Genomic DNA, 25,176 nt, shown 5'->3' with positions numbered 1-25,176 from the left:
TTAGTTTGTTGTTTTGATCATCTTAAAAAACTATTCAACTTTTAGAAAATAATTTCAAAACTCATGCAGTTATGAGTTATGCAAAAAATGCATAGTTTATTAAACATTATATCTAAAACCCATGTATAGCATACATTCATTATTACATTTAAGTGTTATATAGCCTTAAATTTGGGCAAAAGTAAATTTTTCAAATAATGGAGAAAATAAAATGTGGCTTAAAAATAATAAAAAATAAAAATAAAAAAATCATGTTTCCCTGTAGGTTCAGAGTTGTGATGAGAGAAATCATAGCTCACCCTGTGGTGGCTTCCTCTTTAGACTTGGACTTCTTGAGCTTTTTTGGGTTGCTGGTAACAGCTTGAGAAAATCCCCAGCTCTCGTCATTCCAGCCGCCCTCATGATCGGACACACTGCCTCGCATTGAACCTCTTTTCCCTGGAATACAGACCAGAAGACGTTTAGAAGACCAAACAGCACTTTTTTCATTTACTGTATCAACTGATTTTAATTTATACAGGGCTCCAGACTTAGCACGAGCACTTGAGTTGGTCCATAATATATATATATATATATATATATATATATACACACACACACACACACACACACACACATAGTGGTTAACATTCTACCTGTTCTTTTTCATTAGCAGTATTATTTGTGATTTCAATTTTGTGAAGGGGAGTTTTGCTATTTTAAAGCCGGGCTTCGGGTTGCTTTCCTTTCAAATTGTGATCCTGTTATCAATAAAACAGTAAGGGTACAATGACAACTAGCTTACAAAACGTTTATTAACAAAACGAATAAGATGAGGCATGGCATACACCATGTGCTGTATTATATCTTGACTAATCAATTACAGAACGTTTGCAAACATTGAGGAATCACATAAAAAATTAATAAAAGAGAGCCTCCATAGCGTAACGTGAGGTAATCAGCAAAAGATACCAACAAGCTTTTCAAAATTCAATTCAATTCAAAATGAAAACAAAAATAAAATAAAACTAAACTGGTTGTTGGTATCCATGCATGCTTCCCCCCCCCACAAGAATGCCAGCATTGGTTAAAAATTGGTTTAAGAAGCAGTCTTTTACTTTAGCTTAGCTTGGAAACATTGTTTACTCAATATTTGTGTCATTTTGCTGCCCGCACTTTCAATGTTCATGCTGACCACGGCAAGTATAATAGGCTGAGTGAGTGGGTTAACATGAGAGGGTGATGGAAGAGCAGGGGAGGGGAAGTGAAAACAGACTGACTGAATGTGCGTTCAACTAATCCCTGTGCATTAAATACTAAATATAATCATATCGCACCAGTGCAACCTCTAGAAAAAATGAAGTCACACCAAAAGGAAAAATGATTGCAAAATGTGGCTATTTGATCGCAGTCTGGAGCCCTGTTATATGTGATTATTTGACATAAAGGCCAGCTGAATCATATTAAGTGAAAATGATAATGATATTCAGTATAAGTTAAAATAAACACATTTCAGGTTTTGATGTTGTTGAAGTTTCCCTTAGCGTACAGTGGAGAACTAAGGTCCAATTACATCAGAAAACACTTCCAAAAATGCTATTTTTGTGTTCAAGGAAGTATATTTTTTATTTGCTCCACATAACCAGTTGGAACTAATGTGTAATGAGTTTCAAATCTTATCACTTGGTTCCTATGACAAAATCAACAAACAGAAAAGGAACGTGGGAAATGTGTGTGTGTGTGGTGCGTTACCTCTGTCCACATTTGCTCTCAGCGATGTAAGCATCCCTCGGAAACCAGAGTCTTATAAAGCGCTCCTTTACAGCTTCTCTCAGACTTCCTGGACCCACAGGTCTCCGGCTTAACCTCTGGCTCTTTATCTTCCGGACTGGTTTGAGGTGGTTTGGTGTCTGTGGTCTTTCTCCTCCTCTAGTTCTGTAGGTCGAGGAGGAGAGCAGTGTGGTGCCATGTCCTCCACACCACTAGGTGTCTCCACCTTCATGTCTTGCTCATTCTCACTCTCCGCTTTAGGGGTCAGAGGAGCTTCCTCAGGTTTTCATCTCTTCGTCCTGTGGTTTTATTGGTCTCTACGTCCCATTCTTCCTCTTCTTCCGCGCTGTCGTCTTTAAATTTCAGCTGTTTTTTCGGTTTAGATTTTGCTTTCTTCTTCACAGCGGGAGATGGTCCACTGTGGGGCTGCTCTCGCTACTTGAGGGATGAGATTTCTTCCTGGGTGTTTCCTTCCAAGCCCCAAGCACCTTTTTGCTACCGCTTCGATGGTGAACATCACACTGTCCAGGTCCGACTCTGGCGTAATGGCGCTTCTTTGCCTTTTTGGGCGATGCAGGATTTTCGTCCGAGTCTTTATTGTTTTCTCTTTTTCTTCTTCTTCAGCGTCTTACATGGACTGAGATCCGATGGGGTGGTGTCAAGTAGGAGATGACGAGGTGGAGCCAGAAGGTAGAGGAAGTGATGAGGAATGATGATGGTGTGGTGAGAGGGAAAGTTCAGGAGCATCCGCCTGCTCTTTGGTGTTCTGTGATGTCTGTGCTTACTTGAGCCGTGCTGAAGCACAGAGTGAGGAGGAACCACCAGAGGGCTGCGACGATCCAGCTTCCATCTTGTCAGCCTCAGAGGCCAAACACATCTATACACACAGAAGGACATCAGTTATAGAAAAATGATTAATGTGTAACAGGCTATCAAGGCTTTCAAGTAAAAACATCTTAACTTCCTTTAAAAAGATGAATTCATTTTCAGCAAATTGCCTCTTGAATTCAAGTGTTTAATTGGTGGATTTTAGATATATAAACACCCACCAGGTGGCAGACTACGAATAAACGCTCTTCTAGGATTTATTACATAACATTGCCTGCCATTGTCCGTGCAACCGGTCAACACCAGCCAATGCCTCAAAGAGCTTTAATTCTGCATCATACCATCAAATAACTGTCTGATGGTATAAAATCCCTCCTGTTTTGTATCTTTGTGTAACCCGGAGCAGTGATTGTGGTGTTTGTGGGTTGGTGAAGTACCTCAGCGAGCTGGAAAAGAGCCGACTGGCCGCACTGCCTCCCCTCAGATGCTGACTGAGACCTACTGGAGAGATCTGCTGCAGAGACACACAAAACACACATATCAAGCCTATAAACAGAGGAATGGGAAATGGTCCTGACAATTCATTAGAAAATGTACCCACAGAGAGGAATACAATTCTGATTTAAATTACAATTTTATGATGGCATATTAAGTCAAATTAGACAGTGAATAATGCTTTTTCCTGTTTTAATTTACTTTTTTTTTTTTTTGAGTAATTTTGTAAGTTAGATTTAGTTTTTAAAATTTAAGTTTTATTTGTAATATTTTAATATTTCTGGTTTTTCTATATTTAATATTTCTGTATTTAATTTATTTGTATTAAAATTTAATTATTTTTGGTACTTGTTCCAGTCAGCAGCCAAAGCAACTTTTTTAATTTTCGCTCAAGTATTTTAAGTTCAATTGTTTTTTTCAGCTTTACATTACAGAATTTTTTTTTTGTTTCAGTTAACGGTAAAAAAACAATCTGCCTATTATAACCAGTCTTATGTCACATGCAGTCACATTTTGTGCCACAATTTAAGAACAGAAAGTGCAAACTGCTCAAATTCTTCTTCAAACCAAAATAAATCTGCAGAGGGCCATGCCAGTTAATGACAATGAAGAGAAATTATGAAAAAAAAAAAAGCAATGACGAGAAGTGCAGGAGTATCAAAATGGCTGCCTGGATGGAGGAAGTTGGTGTTCTAGAAGGTTATACATCAGCAAAAGCAGAAATGTGTAATTTTATTGGGAATCTATGAGTAAATAAAGTTTCTGCTGTGGTCACTGTTGGCAAAATATAGTGTGCATCAATGTGAACAACCAGTGGTATAGTCTTGCATTCTGTAGTGAATATACTGTGATTTTTCCCACCCAGCCTCATACTCGCATGTCCCAGAGCAACACCCCATAATCAACACCACACTCACTATTGCATACAGTTTGTAACGGAGCGCATTCTGAAAAACTACTTGTGTGATATCAACATGTCAGTTTATTATAAGCAATAACTTTAACAGCCATTGACATTTACAGCTGGAGAGACTGGACTGAATTTCTATTGTTGAACTCAGCCAGTTAAGAGCTACATTTATCCTTAGATGTTATAAGAATGAGATCCAGTTTTATCAGCTGACAATTTTTAATGCACATTGAAGAGTGCCTGTTTTAAAATTTCCTAGCCTGACGTCCAGTCCACAAGGCTGGCCAGAAATTTCCATCTCTCTCATCATTTTTCATCATCTGAAAAAGGATCCAAAAAAAAAATATGAAAATCCAAAATTTCCCATAGACTTGCATTGGCTGAGCAAAAATGCCCCCTGTAAAAAACAATTGCAGTCCACTAGAGGGAGCCATGGGATAAGAAATCTTTCAAACTGGCCTCATGTACTTTCATTTTCAAACAGTTCAGTTTAAAAATAAAAGCATACATCTACAATATGCAGCCAAGGAATACTAACATATTTGATTGTGACCAGGTCAGGTAGTGACTGTCTGATGGCCCGAGGCCAGTGTGAAAGACACTAGGGACAGATGACTGATATGTCACAGCTCCGATCGGGTTATGGGGCATCCTTGCGAAAGTGCATCACCGGGCCGTCTTTAGGGTGGTGCAATAGGTGTGATCGCACCAGGCCTGCACTTGATGGTCCCCACGCACAACGGGGCCCCCGCGATAACCTCCCTGCACTGGGTTGCATCGTATCATGTGCCAAATAACAAGATATTTTGTCAAAAGCATCAAAAAGTGGCAATATTTAAGGGGATTTGGCATTTTCAATTAATGTAGTCCAGTTCATACTTTTTATACTTTCACTTTGTATTAATTGTTGAGATTAAGACATTCACCGGCATAACTCTTGCGCTAAGTTTGCACTCTGCATAATATCAGCCATCATGGTTTAAAAAAATATTTCCAATTTCGCGATTTAATGTAACAGTGACAAATCTCCCCATGATTTTGTGCTACGCCACTGACAGGGGGACCAAAAGAACACTATCACTCACAGATGGGCTACCTGTGAGGATATCGCTAATGGACCATGTGAACCCTTGACCCGTCTTAGTGGATATAAGGTGTATACCTGCGTATCACTTAGACTACACCACTGTGAAAAAACACATAATGAATTTAAAAATAATTGCTTCATAGCATAGCATGATTGGTACTGCACTGTGAGAGATCTAAGGTGGGTCAAAGGACATTCAGGATCTCTAGGAGAGTTCAACTGTACCTCCGCCAGCTGAAACAAGGGTGATTTAACACAACTCTTAGGTAGGTCTGGCGAACTTGGCTGAGATGGTCCAGAGGCCTAAGAAGGACATTAAATTGAACTGAATAAGTGCTCAGAAATCATTTTAAATTCAAAAGGTAATGGAGATCTTCCACACGTTTCACTTAAAGAGTCCAAAACCCTCACCTCTACATGTGTGAGAGAGCTTGTGTCCTCAGCTTTCATACTTCCCCCAGCTGGCTGTCCAGGACTGGAAGAAATCTAAGGGGAAAGAGTAAAAACAAAATACATTCAGAGCTTTAAGCATGTCATGTGGATATACACATCTAACCATCATCTGAGGCGTCTCACTACTAAGGAGGGTTTTAAGGCTCTGTTGTTAAGGACTGACAAGTCTTCAGATGGTCTCACCTCAGCCAGCTGGAAAAGGGCTGATTTCCCAGTGTGCTTAGCAACATCTGTGCCTCCTGTCTGGGAAGAGCTGGAGGACATCTAAAATGAAAGCATAAAAAATATTAAATCATTAAAGCTGAACAAAACCACAAACGTAAACAACAGTGAATCCACATCGTCTTTGAAATGACCACTGACATTTACAACACAACACCTCCCTCTGTTGACAGCTTGAGGAAAAACCACAGGGAAATTCAATAAAATAAAAAAAGAAAAATTGCTATAAATTATTCTAAACAGGAAATGACAGACATCTTGAGGTGTCTATGCTGGAAACCACTGCACATCACCCCAGAAACTAAACATAAGCAACAGTTAGTGTGTCTTTGCAGAAGAAAGCATTAATTTATTAACCTTAATAACTGCAAACTTATGCATTACAATATATATATATATATATATATATATATATATATATATATATATATATATATATATATATATATATATATATACATACATACAACAAAATTTGTTATCAATAAAAAAAAAATTGTACTGCCTTTCATTGGGCACCAGAAATATCACATACTAGCTTTTATGTAACACTTAAGGATATCTGAATGCATAGTACATTCAATTAATAGAAATAAATTCACACATGATTTAACTATGCAGCACAAAAAACTAGAAAGAGACGACTGTCGACATGAAGCAACTTCAACATGGTGTTACTCTCAATTTATCAGTGACTTGATACGATTTGAAGTGCACTAATGCCAGACACAGTCCGCTGTAGATCAACCTGTGTTTGAGATTCAGAAGACGGTTTCTGGTTAAACATGGACAGTCAACAGGTAGAGAAATCAGCCCTGGCTCCTCAAATAAGACCAAACAGATGATCTAATGTGATCTGGCCACAAAACAACGAGGCATTGCCTTTTGTTTTGTATAAACCTCCCGTGGCCCTCTTCAGTGACAAATGTACTGCGCTGAAGGCAATTAGGATCACTTAGTGGCAGGAAAATGGAATTTACAGAGGATTAACAGGGGTGAGAGTCTGAGGAACCCACAGGAACACACACACACACACATAGGCCTAGTGTCTTCAATGGCTCATAAAGCTCTACAATTTATGAAGTCTATGCACCTCCTAATGGCACACAAACCCAGTTTGGGGCCCAAAACAGTCATCCCAGTCTGTTTAGTCACAGCCCGCTGCGGCTGCCGTATCCATGGAGATGGGCCTGTCACAGTCTATTTACATGAGCACTGATCATGTGCTCATTATAACAGAGGTCTGCCGTAAGTACAGAATGATGTCGATTTGTCTCAAGCTCATCAAGATATGAGGATATGGATCTAGACTACTAACTGTTATTCCCTCTTCTTTGGGTTCCTGGTTTAAAAACTCATTTGACTTGACTATTGTTGCATTGCATGTGTTTCTACTGCAAAATCTGCATATTGCTAATATGCAATTACACTGTAACCCATTCTAATTGTTAGTACTGTGATGTAATTGTGTTTTTAGAGGCTGTTCTGATCTGCATATGAGGGTCTTGCATATGAACTACATGAATTTGGATATTATGGATGCACTGATATTCAAATAATTTATTTTAAATTATTCAAATTGGCCAATATTTATAAATTAGAATAATAAAACAGTCCACACAGTCCTTAAGTTTGGATTCAAAATAGGTCTTGGATGTCTTGATTTGATAAACGTTTGTGCTTAGCCTGGATCTGTATTTTCATATGTATTAAAATGATGTTACTGTACCTCTCTGGCAGTCAGCGCATGCTCCCCGGCTAACAGCAGCATGCTCAGGCCGCCCATCTTATTGGGATCTAAAAACACAGCAAAGGAAAAAGATGTTAAGAAATGCTGAACTATACAGTTAAACAACCTGTGACGTAGAGACACTACCATTCAATAGTTGTAAAAAAAATTATAAAAAATAAATAAATAAAATAAAACTTTTATTCAGTAATGACGAAAAAACACACAGTTTCCACAAAAAAATTATTAGGCAGCACTCTTGTTTTCAACCTCAGTAATAATGAAAACTGCTTCTTGAGCACTATATCAGAATGATTTCTGAAGGATCATGAAACGGAAGACTGGAGTAATGGCTACTGAAATTTCAGCTCTGCCACCACAGGAGTAAATTACATTTTAAAAGATGTTTTAAAAAGTAAATATATAAAAAAAATAGTACTATTGTGAAATACAGTCCCTCCAGAAAAACGCGGATTTTGCGGCACATATCTTAAAAAATGCGATGGAAAATGCGGAATATTTTTGCAATTTTATGCAATGAAATTGCGTGAACTTGCAAAAACTGGGGTTTGATGAAAAAGAGAAAAAAAGGTGATTCCCCCAACACCTTTTTCTCACTAGGCTACTACCTTAATGTAAAGAGTAATTTCTTATTGCTTCCTATGATAAGCGAGCATACTAAATCACAGAATATTTAAGTTGCAATCTCTTACTGCAACGTAAATTATTTTACATAATACTAATATAATTACAACTGTAAGTTTTTGGTACTGTTCAGTAACAAAAATGTCCAATCTTACAACTGTAAAGTTGCATCAACTTCTGAATGAAACTACAAGTGTTAGTAGCCTAGTTTCTCGCAAGTTCTTGCAATATAATTTGGCTCCTCTTCACCCTGGTTTCACCGCGGGGTTTGCAGAGGATGTTCACGTCATGTAGTTACGTCACTTCATAAGGTTCCCATGGCAATAGGGGGAAAATGGCGCTTTACTTGTGTGAAGTAAATGCAACATTTTCCAACTTTCTGCTAATATATATGTGAGTTTTTGCAACGAAAATACAGGGATTATGAAATCATGCTAGCCCCACATATTTTGCTTTCTGAAATTGGCAATTTATGCAGCAAAAGAGCGGCGTATTTGAAAAAATGCGACCCTGCATAAAAATGCAGTCTTTGGCTGATCAGGCGATCGCATAATCGCGTTTTTCTGGAGGGACTGGAAATATTATTACAGCTTTTCTGCATTTTTGTTCAATTAAACAAACCAGTATTGTATGTGTTTAAGTGTTTGTTTTGTTCTTACCAGCCATGGCAAAGTTGAGCTGGGGTGTGCTGTCAGTTTTGGGCTGTTTTTTGGCAAGTGAAGAATCCTTGCTTGGGTTGGATGGAAGAGACCAGACTTTCTTGCGAGCGTTACTCACGGAGTGAGACGGACTCTTTACCGGCTTGTTGGTGGCAGGACACCATTTGTAACCAGGATTAGCCTTCATGAACGCATCCTTATACTGTATAAAACAGAACACACCATTAAATAATAGATTAATGTCAGCTGTTGGCATTTTTATTTTCCTTTCTAACAATTGACTAGTCTTTTTATGCCAAGTAAATTGTATGGTAGCTATCATATTTAATCACGTTCACCACAAAAAAAAAACAAGATTTTTTGTTTGTGTGTGGTCTGCCTCACTTAGATTGTTTTTTACCTCCTTGGCCATGTCTGTGTATTTTTGTTTTTCTTTGGGGTCCAGTACGGCCCACCAGTCCGCCAGGATCTTAGTGGCTCCTCGGTTGTCTAGTCGCGGATGCTCCTGTCGGACCAGCGAACGATGTCGCTTGCAGAACAGCAGAAAGGCGTTCATGGGCCGGCGAGCCCGTTGTTCAGAGGAGTATTCCTCACTGTCATCTTCCATCCCGCCACACTCTCCCTCCTGTGCTCCGCTCTCTGCACATAACACCGGCTCCTGGGGAGAAAAGTCAAAAAAGTGGAAAGAGATACAGAGACCTGGTCAAATTCAACAGCAGCAGTGGACAAATCTACACTAACGGTCTTAGCACAGTAAGAAATATTAGCACACTGAAAAACAGATACGACCTCATGTTTTGTCAATCATGTTTACACACTGCTTTCGGATCCGTTGCATGCATTTTGATAGGAAAGGATGTTGAATATGAAAAAACGCATGCAAAAATTTCGGACTCTTAAGACAAAAGCAAGGCCTATTCATACATTTTTTGCTGCAATATTTCCCCACAGTACAATATTAAAATAAAACAACATGGATCCCTATAAAATAACCCAGCAATTGGTTAGCTGTGTTTTACTTTAAAAAAAATAAATAAATAAATAATGATTGTACACATTTGTGATTTAATTATTAGATTTTTATCATCTTATGAACCCCCGAATTTAAGCCACAAATGGAAATTTGGGAAACCTTGCATTAAACATTCAACACTGAAAAAAATGAACCACAAGGAAATTACAAAGGTGGTTAGATTTTTGTCCTTCCTCTACAAAATAACTGACCAACATGCAAGACATTAGCTTCTGGCACATTATTCCATACCCATGACTCAGAGAAGACATTATGCTGTTTCTATTGTTGGTTTTCTCTTGCTACTGTTGGTTTTCAAATATAGGTATTTTCGATTAAAATACCACAAGAACGCATTTTGATTTCACTTAACTTTCTTTATACATTCTTGCAGAGGTGGAAGAAAACTGACGCAAAAAACTATGCATTTGTACATTTTACAAGTCTTAACCTGACTCAACTGATTCAATAATGATGCAACGTTAAAGATCAAAAGTAACAGTAAGGACATAAGAATAAGAGATACTTCTGACTTCAAACTTTTGAACTGTATTGTAAATGACCGAAAAGGTCAAAGGTTTAAATCTCCTAAAAACTCATTTGTCAGTGTTTAGAAGTACAGATGACCTCAACACAAACACACATGAACTGTACAAGCCATAAATAAACTCCCATTTTAACCTCATGTAGTCAGACTTCAAGTCTTTGAGGAGCAGCTGCTGTAATGAGCGAAACACTAGCGTTAATGCACTCAATCATTCACCTTCTCCAGCTCCTCTTCATCCTCCTCCTCCTCTTCCTCGGAGAAGTCTGGAGCTTTCTTGGCCAGCAGCGGGTGCCACTGCAGACACTTGCGTTTGGGCCTCTTTCCGCTGACTTCTCCTTCCACCGGAGGTTCTTTCCCTCCACCTCCGCCCTTCATATTGCTGCTGACCCTGATGAGGGCAAACTTCAGAGGTTAAACAAGGCCCTTAATGGTCGTTAAAGACACATAATAGACCAAATGACAGGAAGAGGCCATAACAATGATAATTACATTGTCTGGTGTTCATTTAAAGGTGAAATGTACAATTGATTACAACGAGAGAGCGAGAGAGAGAGAGCATTCTGAGGAGACTGCAAATATAATTTGTCTGTAATCAGAAGAATATAAGAAAAGCTCACACTATATTATTGTATTTTTTGGATGGGGTCATAAATTATGTAATAAATGCATCAGTGTGAACAAGGAGCCTTGATTCAGAGCATATTCGACGTGCAGTCTCTTCCAGTGCGCAGTGGTAGTTCAAGGAAAACAGGCACGCTGTCGACTGTTCACTGAGGGAGAGCGGACACAGGGTTCCCTGTCTATCTGAGCACTGTTCTTCTGCGTCTGCAGCACCGGTGCAGCTCTACTGTACATGTGACCTTCACATGCACCAGCTCTCTCTTCTCCAATAGGACCAGAACACACATCTCACATGCGTGCACACAAACAGGAAGAGGAAGACACACACACACACACACACACACACACAATGACACTCACGTCACCATGAAACTTAACATAGAATGATTCCTATCTCGCGTGTCTCAATTATCATGTGTTCAGTTTTCAATTGCACACAGGGATTGCTCTGAATTGGGGAGTACAATGTATCCATGCATTGCATTAGCAGCAGACATCTTCTGAAATGTTGTTCATAGCTGGTGTCTGCTGCCCTCTTGCTGTTAATTTTGTTACAGGACTGTTATGATCAAATGCTGAAAAGAGATAAGGTCTCGCACATTCATTCATCAGTTGTTAATGTGAGAAGTCAAAAAAAGCAGGTTACAATAGATGTAAATATCCTCTAACCGAGAGGTTTTCATGCTTTTTCATGCCATGGATCCAGACAATTATTAAATTTAAAAGCAGCTATATATTTCAATGTAAAAAGATCAATTTATTTTGTTAAGCATATAGACAAAAAAAGCTCTGTATGGATATATGTTGATTAATTGAATAACTGGCTTTTATATTGTCACTGTAATAGAAACAACCGATTAAACAAAAATTAATTAAGCTAAACGTGAGAGTATACATTTCCTGGAAGTATAATATGGCAAGGTTTGTGAGTAAAAATGAGAGTCAATAGAATAAGATAGATGTAACTGATTATTTATCTTCTTTAAAAAGCAAAATGAAAATGCAAAAATAATTAATTTTAGTAGACTGCTAACTTATTTTTAACAGTAAATGAATTGTTCACTTAATCATTCATTCACTCTTATGTACATTTACATCTATTCATTTAGCAAATGTTTTCATGTCATGTCATTTCAATCCATTTTTCCTCTTTGGCACACAAAGGGAGATGTTTTGAGGATGTTCATGCTGCTCTTTTCCATACAACGAAAGCAATCAGTAACAAAGTAGTTCAGGACATTCATCAACTTTTCTGGTCTATAGAAAATCTTGTGGGTTTGGAACAACTTGAAGACGAGTAAATGTTGACAGAAGTCTTGCAGGACAGCAGTTCTCTCTTTACGGCCAGTCACTACATGCACTAATGTGTGTTCAGCCCACTAAGAATAGCATTTCTTAGTGATTGACGGCCTGATAAAGTGCTATGAAACAGACATTACAGGACCTTACATTATCAAATGGGGATAAATATATATATATTTAAAAAATTGTGTCATAAATTTAAAGGAGAAGTCCCACACATAATCAACCAAAAAATACGACTATGACTGTGAGTCATGGTTGTGAGAATGTAAATATAGATTAATATCACTATTAAAGGAATGCAGTAGTAGCATGTTATTAATCACCACAGAAAAACATTTTGGCTTGATTGTCAGTACATAAAAAAAAACTAAGCAGAAATCGTGTTCACAATGATAGTCATTATTACTGTCAAAGGAAATCTGTGTGAAAAGTGAATGATTTGTTTTCAGTTCAGGTAATGTGATGAAATTAAACTGAAAATGCTGGCATTACAATAAAGAGCCTTCCCGCATGTATCATGTTTGCATGCATTCTCTGATCTTCCAATCTTGTGTTCTCTCAGGCACTTGTCATGCAGGGAAACTTTCATGAACAAATTATATCTAATTTTCCCAAATTTGAATGAAACTTAGTTCAAAGCATCATTGAACCAAGAAACAGACTTGCAACCGGTTTGCAGTTAAAATGTTACATGTCCAAGAAATCTGTTTAAAGCTATGAATCAATGCTAATATATGCATTTTTAATTGACATTTTAACTCATAAAGGTATGCATTCATGATCAAATAAAATGCAATAATGTCAAGATAGATCCGAAACAGGATAATGGGACTTTTACACAGCAGAAGTGAGTCAAAGTTCCTCATTGCAACGTCTGTATTTGACAGGCTGATCTGTCAGAATGTAATTATACAGGCCAGAATTGTGGCTCCATGCCTCAGGTGTAAACAAGGCTGCTTTACCTGAATCAGTATTCAAGTTTTACTAGCAGAAATAATACAAATTTATTGATGCACTTTTGATGAATGCAATGAAATCCTACAACAGTTGATAAAGACTGAAAGGTTATTGATATTGAAGAAAGGCTAAGAAAACAAAAGCAGTTTTGGTATTCATATGTAAATATCAATAGTGAACTTAAAGGATTGCATTATCAGACTATTATAAAAAAAAAAAATTAAATTTAAATTCATTCATAAAGTAACTGCATTCACCCGTGAGCTTCGGGTTCAATTTGACAAGCATTGAAAACCTTTAAAAACACATAAATCGTACAATGGATCTGAAGACCCATTAATTAAGAAAAATATTTTTTCTGGTTTTAAAGTATATGACGATAGAGAAAAATCATTGTTATAGTCTTCTTGTTAAATCTTAGAAAATTTGAGGAGTATTACAAATCGTCTAAGAACCTTTTATATGCTGGTTAAATTAATTCACTTTAGGCATCTCAAATTTTATAACAATTTCCATATTCATTTTGATTAGATTAGAAATTCAACCGTATACAACTTAAAGCTACAATTTTGGTTTTTCATTACAATTTAAACTGACATACTGCAAGGCCAAAAGGTTGTAACTGTTTTTGAAATACAAGTCAAAAATATCAGATAGCACACTTTTTATAGTTACAGTTATTTTTTTATAAAAAACAAATAGATTAAAATGAGAAAAGTAGTTTTTTTCTGTTTTAGATATTCATGACAATGTCATTGAGTTTGGCTCCAATACCAAAAACTGTGATATTTACAGTCTATTCTTTACAAATTACAATAGAAGGGTTAAATTAATAACATGCTATGGCATCATGTAATATGCCATTATATGATGATCAAAAGTACAGTTTGTTATTGATGCAGTCATTCAGGAAAGTAGACCATGTTTGAACAAACTGACTCTTTGCTTGGTAACAGTTTGAAGAATGAATATGTATTCTATCTCGGATTGAGCACAACTCAATAAACAGGTGATTATGTACAATCACGAGCTTAAAATCTGTGATGTAATGAGTGTTTGATCCGTGATGTTAAGGCATCAGATCCCAATTAGTCTGTGAATTTTATAGATATAACAACTGATGAAGGGGAAAAACACATGGCATGAAGTGAAGGCGTACTTACAGAGCCACAGAATATGGAAATACGGTATTTGAAAGATGAGGATGGATCTGTCAGTCAGGCTGTATCATGCGATGAAGATGACCTAAAAAGTGAAACAAAAACACTGTGCCCTCAGTACAGGAATAAATCATCAAAAGCAAAGCCAAATGCACCCAATAACGCTGCCCCAAGTCCGACTTCATCGGTCAGTGACATTTTAACTGTGGATTAGTTCGACATATGTGCACCGCTCTAGCTTCAAACTAAGGTGGGACCTCCGGTGTTGTTGATGAAGCATAAAGTTATGACATAGCTCACAGCATACACTGAATACATTAAACTACTTAAGCTATGGCAAGCTGTTGCAATATTTATTCATTAGAAAGTGTATTATTTACCAATACTTATTTTTTTATGTTACTAGTACAAAAATGAGGCTCACAATGACTTGCAGCAATAAAGTAAATGGATATCAGTTTTCAGATTACTAGTAAATGGTCCAATAGTGACTAGAAGTATCTTTTTCAATTTAACAATTTAACTTCTTTAAATTCCAACAATCACTAGTATCTATAATTTAGCCACTTGTTAAAAAATACTTGTATTAATAGATGCTAGTACTATCTAACAGGTACAGTAGCTACTATTTAACAAACAACTTAATAATTACTAGTAAAGCTTTAATATATAATTAGTGTGAATATTTACAAGTCAGAAACAAATAGCTGATATCTGAACCAAAATTCCCATAACATTTAGTCGAAAATACTTGCAGTAGCTAATTGGAATAATTACTGGTATCTAATGAATAATAATATTTCACTTTTAATTAATAAAGTAGCAACTTTGTAGCTGCATTCCATAAGTCGATGTACTGGTTGGTTGTTAGTAGCCATTCTTACTTCTGGTTGATCTTACATTGTAATGAACGTCACTACTGCTAAAATGTTATTTAAAGTCATTCTGTGCGTCAACATACAGCAGTGCAGCAATCTGTGCCAAGACCACAAACGGAAGGCTATATTGGCCCACACACACAATTAATTGTCACACAACATGTTTTTAAATTAATCCTTAAATCATCCCTGGGGTCAGAAACAACTAGGGCTGGGTAAAAAAATAGATTTTTCGATTAATCGTTTTTTAAAATGTGGTCGATTCAAAATCGATTCTCAAAGGCCATGAATCGATTTTTTTTCCATATTTATTTCCTCAGACATTGAACGTAAGATTAGCGTTAATCTAATTACAAATTTTCTCCACTAGATGTCACCCTCTTATGTGCCTTGTGCGATGTTACCAACGAACCTATGATTCATTCATTCAGTTTAAAGCAGTGGTTCCTTCACGAATTCAAATGTGGCTCACCATATGCTGAACATATTTTCTACAATGTGCGTCAGGTCATGCTCCCGTTCGCGTCTTACAGACTGCATCTTAAAGCCTCTTATACTTTCTGCGTCCGCGAGTCCGCTATGGACCGCTATGCAGGCTTTATGTAAACATCGCCATCGGAGAGTGTGTACCGAGTCTGAGCAGACAACCGCGCGGACAGGTGCGCGTGGTCAGTTGTCTTCAAAAGCACAATTGCACATGTTCAGGCAGTGTGAAGAAGCCCATTGCCAATTGAACAAATCGGGCCGGGCTCGGGCTTGCGCAGTAAATGAGCGGTCATGTAATGTGTTTCGATTAGCGCAAGAAAGATGTGAAAATGTATGCGGAGTAGTTGAAACGGAGGCTTGCTTCTAACGATTACGTTTTTGTAGCACCAGCAACTAAAGCAAAGTCTGAGGTTTGGAAAAGTTTTGACCTTGTTTATAATGAGAATAATGAGTGAATAATGACGCACCATCAGTGAGCGCAGGAGCGCGCTGAAGACATCTACAGTGGATTCAATCATTTTCCTCCACAAAAACACTTAGGCCTTACCTAATCTTGGTGAGTAAATGTTTTTCAAATAATAACTAAATATTATTTGAGTCTTAAATGCATAATGTAGCCAGAGTAGGCTATATAAGCTAATGTTGGCATTATTATTTTATTATGTCAGCTGCTATGGCGAAGCAAATCCGGCAGAGCCTTTATCTTAATTAATTTCGTTATTGCCAATTACCCATCTTAATTTATAATTTATCTTAATAAAATTTTTTAAGAAAGACTTGTTTTTATTGGTGCGTTGGCCTATTTATATGCTAAATGAGCCTATACCTAGGGCTATAGAGTGCTGAGATGTTAAGATGTTACAGAGGACTTATTTAAAAATAAATAAAAATTCACTCTTTCTAGATGCATGTTATAGATCTTATTGTAAACAATTCGTATGCACATTTCTGACCTCGTAATGTTCAATTAAAATACCATAACTGGATTGTTCATCAAAATGGCATATTTCTCTCCGGAGACATATTTTGGATTTCTCCAATCATTTAGTCCGCTTAAACTCAACCCCTCAAACCAAAAAAAGTAAAAAAAAAAAAATGAAAATAGGGAATCGATTTTAACCAAATCACACTATTAATTTTAAAAGAATTAAACAAATTATAGATGTAACAAAACTCACAAACAAGCAGAAAAAGAAAATAAAGAATTCCGAAAGTGGAGTAGGCCTTGCGAAAGCTAGACAGAAAATACCCAGCAATTTTACGCACCTATAGTTTCATGGTTTCAAATGCTGCATCTAGTGTTTTCAAAGAAAATGGAGGACAACGTCATGATGAGTTATGAAATGGAGCCACCATTGCCAGCTGACAGCGACCCGCTTTCATGGTAGAAGATTGGCAGTACGAAATACCCCCACCTTGCGCAGCTGGCAATGAAGTAGTTGTCCCTGGGACATCAGTGCGGTCGGAGCGCGTCTTCTCAACAGCTGGACATATAGTGAATAAAAAACGCTCTGCTCTGGACCCCGAAAATGTTGATCGACTTGTTTAACATTACCTGTCCAATAGTTTGTAATGGGTCTAGCCTTTTTGCGCATTTTATTATGCCTGCCTAGTCCTACCTAGCCCAGTTGTCGGTTACGTTCAATAAAAAACACACATGGCCTGTTCTCAACTTCAAGTAAGTCCATTTAAAGTTTCATTTTTGAACAGTTGTTTGAAAAATGGATTGAATTATTATTTAAAATAAATGTGGAGATTTTGAATTGCCTAAATCATAAATGCAGCCGGGTTGAAGCCTGCAGTAATGTTTTTCATTTATGTTTTTCATTTATGTTATGGCAGCAGTCTACTCTGCATATATTTTTTTTCGAGAATGTTGCACTCCTGTTGCTGTTTGTTATACTGCACGAAACTTCATGCCAATAAATATGAAATATTGCTGACTTGTGCTTTCCGGCAAACTCTTTGCGTTCGTCCGTTTTTTGGGGTTGAAAACGGAAATGTCTTTTTTTTTTTTTTACATGGAAAATCGATTTTACAATCAATTCAAAGAACACTTATGTCTTAAAAATCAAAATTTTTACAAAAGTGACAGCCCTAAAACCAACTCCCCATCCATCCATTTTTCTTTTGCGATGTACATTACATTACGGAAGAAAAGATATGTCGCCATTGTTTCATTTCGTGTTTTTTTTTTCAACTTTGATGAGTCGCTGAATATGATCACATAGTAGTGAAAGGTCATTGACACTGAGAGTGCTTGAATTGCTGAAGGTCACCGAGTTGCTGTAGGCTACTGTTGGTTTCCAGTCGGTGGTCCTACTCCAAACTCCTACTGGTAGTCAGTGCATTGCAAAGCTGCTCCTTTGCATAAAATTAAGCTCTCAACTTTTCCCATCACCAATGGTCATCAACGCTCATGTTGAATGAATGACTTCCCGTTGCTCTTCCACTGTAGATCTTTGGCAGGGTGAACACCATTTTATTGGCATATGCATTTAATGAACAGTTACCTGTGAATCTAAACACACGACCTTTGTAATATTAATTACAAATATTATGCAAGCTGTAACAACTGTTAAAGAGGCTTGCCATAATTCGGCTCGATCACGTAGGTCTTTTTAAAGCACATCCGACACAGTTTTCGTCGAGTGGATGGACGGTATATACAGTATTGCAGGCAGCGTTTAGTTTTCAGGTACAGCCTGAGAGCGGTGCACTCTCCGAGTGTGTGTGTGTCTTTGCACAACTCTCGATCACCGAATCAAGAACTCCACAAAGCACCATGATGACGATACCCTCCGATTATTTAAGCCATCGGGCTCTTTTCAAAACTCATTTGACCCTTTATTTGAACTGTGCTGGGTTTGCATCTCGGTGCAAAATGTCGAACTGGTCTCTGACAAGACAGACAGCCGAGAGTCCATCTTGCTTTGGGGAAGATGGAAGTATAAATCTCACTCCTGTCAAACTCCGCCAGGGCATTTTCAGAGACAGATCCCCCTCCACGAGCTTTCATTACTTAAACTAGGGGTTTTCGGGGCAGACTTTTCAGATGAGAAGGTTTTGTGCTCGGGTTTCTCGCTCCGTTAAGTAAGATAGAATAAAAGTAGCTGGCTAGCCTGCTAGCCCCTGTGATGCGCGATTGCTCTAGCTCGCCTGAACGTGTCATTAGCAGACCCATATGCAATAATCGCACGGTCGGTCGTACATGTTAAATCGTCGTGGATTTAAAAGAAACCTTGATGTTCGGTGAGAGCAGGTGTCAAACACGCCGAACGCCAAAGTTGTTTATGCCGAAGCACAACAAACTGGCACGAATTTCGCACTGTCTAAGCGCGAGCTCCCGATCAATCGGAACTCGGGGCTGTTCGCACACAAAAATATGTCTTTAAGTTTTCAGTCATCGCGGCATCTGTGAACGCAAACTTACCCCTGAAATCCGGTCGAAACGCCAGGGCCTTCTCATTCCAGCCTCAAACTTATTGACACATCAGAACAGTTCTGCACTGGCCGTCCGTACAGTAGCCCCACAGACACTTATATTATTTTTACCGGATGCTTGGAAAGGAGCAACACCGCAGCATGAAGTCGACAAACTACATCACAATCGCTCCGATCACTCCGAAAACGAATAACGGTTGGGCCCAAATGGCACTTAGATGATGGTACTTTCGTTTCAGACGAACAATTTTCTCGGCTTGTTTTCTCTCGCAGCCCTCCTCCCCCTCCGTGCGTTCAAGTGTCCCCACTGACTGCTGTTCTGAAGCCCGTGTGCACAGTGTGTGGATGATCACAGCGCTGGACTCACTGGCCTACCGTGTCACATCATCATCATCATCATCATCCAAGCGGTGTCCATTTGGGAAATTTAGTCTAATATGATACATGTGATTTATCAGTGTTTTATAACATGTTAGCTGCGTTCCAGCTGGTCGACCAGAAATAAGCTCGACCACCTTATGACTGGCTGGTAGGTGGTTTTCTGCTGGATTACGACCATCACAGATCAGAAAAGATACAGAAACCTCACTAGAATCTTGCTCCCAAACACATCTACTTCGTGCAGTTTGTGGCTGTTCTGGACTGACTGTTGTCTTCTCATCGTCACAACAAGCTGGTTGACCAGTTATCATGCTCCAGAAACCAGCTTGACCACCTCACATGACCAGCCGGTCACTGGTTTTTTGCTGTTTAAAGAGCTTAATGAATATCTTACGGTATATCAGCTAGAAACTAGAAACCATGTTCCTTAAACCAGATGAGATCAGCCAGCCACCTTAGGCTGGTTTTAGCCAGGTTTTTTTTTTCAGCAGGTATTTAGTTTGTGCAGTTATTGGATATTTTTGGCTGACTTGATTATATAATTATCATAATTAGCTGGTTGACCAGTAATCGGGTTCTAAAAAAAACAACTTCACATTACCAGCTGGTCAGCTGGTAGCTTGTTTGTTGCTGGTTAAAGAGTTCAGTTACGATCTTATAGCAGCAAGAAACTGTCTATCATGCTCAAAAACACATCTAGTTAGTTTGTGCACAGTTTGTTGCTGTTTTGGACTGACTTGAATGTATCATCATTATTATAATTAGCTGGATTCCCAATAATATGGTTCCAAAAACCCCCAAACATGACCAACTGGAAGCTGTTGCTGGTCTACCAGCTTAATGTTCATCTTGGACCAGCTAGAAATGTTAACGTGTTGCAAAAACCTGCTTGACCACCTTTAGCTGATAATAATGACTTATAGCTGGTTTGTTGCTCGTATAAGTTTGATCATCAGCTATAAAACAGTTACTGCTGCTAGTTAATTTGTGCACAGTGCGGAGCTGTTGTGGAGAATGTGGAAAGACTTGACTATACATGTAATATTATCATTTTCATAATTAGCTGGTTGATGGTTCCAAAAAAAACCCTGCTTGACCAACTCATATGGCCAGCTGGTAGCTGTTTTTGCTGGATCAACAGTTTATTGACCAACTTAGACCAGCTAGCAATGTTGTAAACAGATGCAGATGTAAACAGTCCAACTGACTGTATCTTTCTTGCTGTTGGTCTAATTATCTTAGACTAGACTAGAAATGTTGCAAAAACCTGTCTGACCATCTTAAACTGGTATGAACGACGGATAGCTGGTATGAAGATGGCACAAGCAGCTTAGATCAGTCACCGTGTTTGAAAACACACTATTCATTTTAAACCGGATTTATCATCAGGGTTTAAGTCGAGCCATTCTGCCTTAACTTTTGCGCTGCATTTAATTGATTTACAAGCACCTACTTCTAAAGGATAACACCACCATGCTGGGAATGCTTTTCTGATCACAGATCCACTATCTAAAGAGCTTCCTGGATGTTGTATATTAGTGTCAGATCGGCGTCGCGCTGGTAAAATAAAGTCTACAGTCCATGTGCGTCGCCACTTACCTGCAACAGGCCCCCAAAGTGACTTAACACGACCGTGGTCCACCTCTCCCTCCTCTTCGATGGTGTCTTTCTCTGTTCACTTTAATAATTTTGTGTGTGTTATTTTGCAACATACAGTCTACTGTACATGCAGTGAGTGAAAATATAGTTTTCATGTAAGGACAGTTGTGATTGGCCGCACGCTTGAGTGACAGCCCGAGACAGCCACTCAGACTGCGCGAAACATTTCGGCACGGTTCCGAGATAGAGAGATTAAAACCACATCTTCATAATGTCCCAGACATCCATAAAACACGCAAAACATACAGTAGTTACAGAAGAAGTGTGCACTATAATCATTAGATCAACAGGAGGTGTGAGTTATCGGATATAGAGACGCCGTCGAGAAAAGAGTGCGAGTGACATACGCTTCGGAACAATCCCAACACACACACTAAACAGACCACCGAGTGCAAAACACACATTAGTAAACAACATTGATGTATTTCCCCTTTATTCCACTCATTCCATACGACTGTTGAAGCTCATTATGGTTAAAACACGATATAAAGCCATGTGTGTGATCATTCGTGTCACAGCTTCGTTCTCTCACTGGTGCACCGTTTTCCTGTCTCGTGCCCCTCTTTTAGAGTTTTCGTGCGATGGCTCTACGTGCTAACATGAGAGTGGACATTAGACATCGCATCACTTTCACATATCCACTTTGGTCACATACGAGCTATAATAAAACAAGCTATTTGTGTTCATGATTCTTTATGACGGTTGATACTGATGAATGATGATGAGGAGGAAGAGGAAGAGAAGGGTCAACAGAGGGCGGTATAAATAGCCTAACCTAAGTGACACGATGCTTTTTATGTTAAGTTTCAAACTTCTCGTCAAACTTTATTGTAATTCGAAATTTAACCCTGTCCCCTGAAAAAAAAACAATAATACATACAGCCTAAACTGCTATGCTGGTCATCGTCTTTTCACCTAGGCTGATCAAACTAGTCTGCCCAGTCTGCTTTTTTGGTTTTAAACTGGTTTTGAGCACTTTTCTACAAGTCTAGCTGGTGTAAATCAGCATAACTAGCTGAGCACCAGCTTGGCTGAACTGGGAGACATATTTATCAAGACAGCCAAAACCACTTTTCCCCCCAGAAGTTATTAAATGCGGTACAGTATGTGTAGTCCTCTTGTAATAGTTAATTATTAAAAACAATTAATTTGACCAATTTATTACATTATTTATTTAGTTTCACTGTTATTTTCAAAGATTATTGCCCTTTTCTCTAATGGACAATAATTACAATTTATGTAATGTTTAGTAATGTTTAAGTCTAGTGACGAATGTGAACTGATTTTGAATGCCTGCATCATTCATATACTTTGTCACTTAGGCTATGTGTTTATCATTCTTTTCGGAATTACGCAGCAAAACAACCACACGAATGTGAAACGTGACTTCTGTATGCAAGTAAATGATTATTAACTACTGCTTTTTTAATTGGACTGACTAAACCAAAACTACTGTACCAGTCAACCCAAAAGAATCAGCCTCAGTGAGTGAATCTATTGGGCCAATCATTACCTCTCGGTCAGATAAGTTTGATGGAGACATTCAGTTCTCACAAAAGTGAAATCAAATCAACTGTATTTTGATGTTTCATCTTAATCACATTAAAACAGTAGTGTGTGATAGTCATTTTGTTAAACCGTGCCGCTGAGAGACTGAAAGAGAGCAAGTGAGTTGAGGAAAATCACATTAATGACTGATCAGATTATTGCTTTCAAAGGAAGTGGCTCAGAAATAAATCAAGGTGTTTGCTTTGGTGGTCTTTATTAACGCCTTCAGCAGCCCGTTTTTCATTGTCCTGGGTTTGATAATAGATCCGAAGGGATTCAGATTTGCATAGTCTTTTATAAACAGCTCCTTTGCACTTGTGATTATATCCTGTTTTTTTCAAGGCTTAAATTATTTAAATGCTGCATTAGATGAGTAATTCAAATGTAATGTTATAATTATCATTATTGAATCACCACTGCATCAGTACTGCAAAATTAATTTGTGTATTTCTTGACCTGCTTCTAAACTTCCCATGCACATGGTTTCCACAGTTTTGGAAAAAACTGGAAATTAGTGAATTTAAAAATGGTGTTTTGTGTATTGAATATACATTTCATGCTCTACTGTAAAACATCTACTTAGCAAAATATTACTTGTTGAGAGTATAATCGTTAGCTGAATCATTCTTATGATTATTTTGTATGAAATCAGTCAAAGCAGTTCAAAGAAAGGTCAGAATGATTCATTAACATATCAATCTAAATGAAAAATGTTTTTAAAAATCCTAATGGTCATGGAAAGGTTCATTGAAAACTCAGCAATTTCACTTGTGAGAAAAAGAGTGCATGTAGCAAGATAGGCTTTCTGTTACATGTATTCTACATTAATGTTTTATTTGTAGAAGCCATAAATAATTTATTTTAAACATGAAGCTCACGTATTGGCTTTTGATTGTGTAGTTCAATTAGACACACATTCTGCATTTCTCAACAATCCAAAATAATATTATATAAATAATATACAGAGATTGTAACAGCAATAAACATCACATAATAAATTTAAAACACTTCAAATATTAATATCTATTGGGGTGGTTCCACCAAATACCTACAACTGAAGTTCATGGCAGAGTTCCACACAATCTGTTCACTGTTTCAACTATAATTATATAGAGGAATGAATTTTTTTAAAACCACACCTGCTGCTTTTCTGTGTAAAGACAAATCTTCCTGCTTCAAACAGCAGAGAGCAGCAAAATTGACTGCAATCAAACCATCTTCAAAGCACACGCTCACTCAAGCTGGCAGGTATACTGCCCCTGCATTCAGTTCTAACATCTCACATTTGACCCTATTACTGAGGATTTATATTACACACCACAGCAATACTGTAACCGCATATATTAAGGATTATTTTGGAGAATCAAATGCAGAGCTTATATTTGAAAACCCTGCTAATCTGTAGATTTGCTGTAAAGTCAAATTGAAATAAATACATCAAGTATGAGGCCATTTCTTAAATCAAAATTCTTGATACATACTACATGATTGTCTGGTGAACAAAACTACAACAGTATAACTATGAACAATGAGAGTGCATGCATGCATGCATAAATGAAATTATCAATAGATACTACCATGTCTATCTATAAATTAATTAAAAATGAAAGTGGTGAAGGTGACTATTATTATTAACAATATTTTTTATTAAAATATTATATTTTCATATTTTCCCATTATTGTTATTATTATTAATCATCATTATCTATTGATCCTGTCATGTCTATCTATTACTTAACTGAACCATTTAACAATCATTTTTATGTAAATATTTAACATAATAATTCTCATTATCAATCATTTATATGTATCATGTCTATTAATGGAATCTGAACAGAAACATAAAAAGGTAGCTGCCGCACACTGAGTCTAACGAAGACTGAAGAGGTTTATCTATTTATGTTTATAAACTGAATATAGCAAAAAAAGCGAAGTGCACGTGAGTTAAAACAGATGAGCAGCAAGTTGCTATCCTCAGTGCTCATATCCAACAAATGGTCATCCTCTTTCTTAATATGCAAGCAATTGAAAGCAATCAGCTGAAACCAATTAATCACAAGTATCAATCATCATAAGTGTCACTGCAAGAGAGTCTGATAATTAGCAAACATGGAACAAAAAAATAGTGTTAAATATATACATATATTAGTGCATATTTAGTGCAAGAGGTCAAGGAGAACGTTCTTTGATGTATCTTTTCTATATAGAGAAGAAACAATTTGTTTTGTTAACAAGAAACATTTATAACACCCACAGAACGTGTGAACTTAATAAAAGGTTCTTAAGCAATTCATATATATAAAGCAAATGCCTCAAAATCACTCACAGAACCTTTGTAAATAACAAAACAGTCATCAATGTTATGTCTTGACAGAATGATGTTATCAAAAAAAAGGGTCTA

The 25,176-nt window shown here is 37.5% G+C and overlaps 1 pseudogene; it reads right to left on the bottom strand.

Moving 5' to 3' along the window:
- Nucleotides 1-262: 262 nt before the first annotated feature.
- Nucleotides 263-19,751, bottom strand: LOC113076883 (HMG box transcription factor BBX-like; annotated as a pseudogene).
- Nucleotides 19,752-25,176: the final 5,425 nt, after the last annotated feature.

The sequence above is a fragment of the Carassius auratus genome, unplaced genomic scaffold, assembly GCF_003368295.1.
Source record: "Carassius auratus strain Wakin unplaced genomic scaffold, ASM336829v1 scaf_tig00021343, whole genome shotgun sequence".
In the NCBI taxonomy this organism is placed as follows: domain Eukaryota; kingdom Metazoa; phylum Chordata; class Actinopteri; order Cypriniformes; family Cyprinidae; genus Carassius; species Carassius auratus.
The sequence above is the reverse complement of the archived record's forward strand: the minus strand, read 5'-3'. Positions and strand labels throughout refer to the sequence as shown.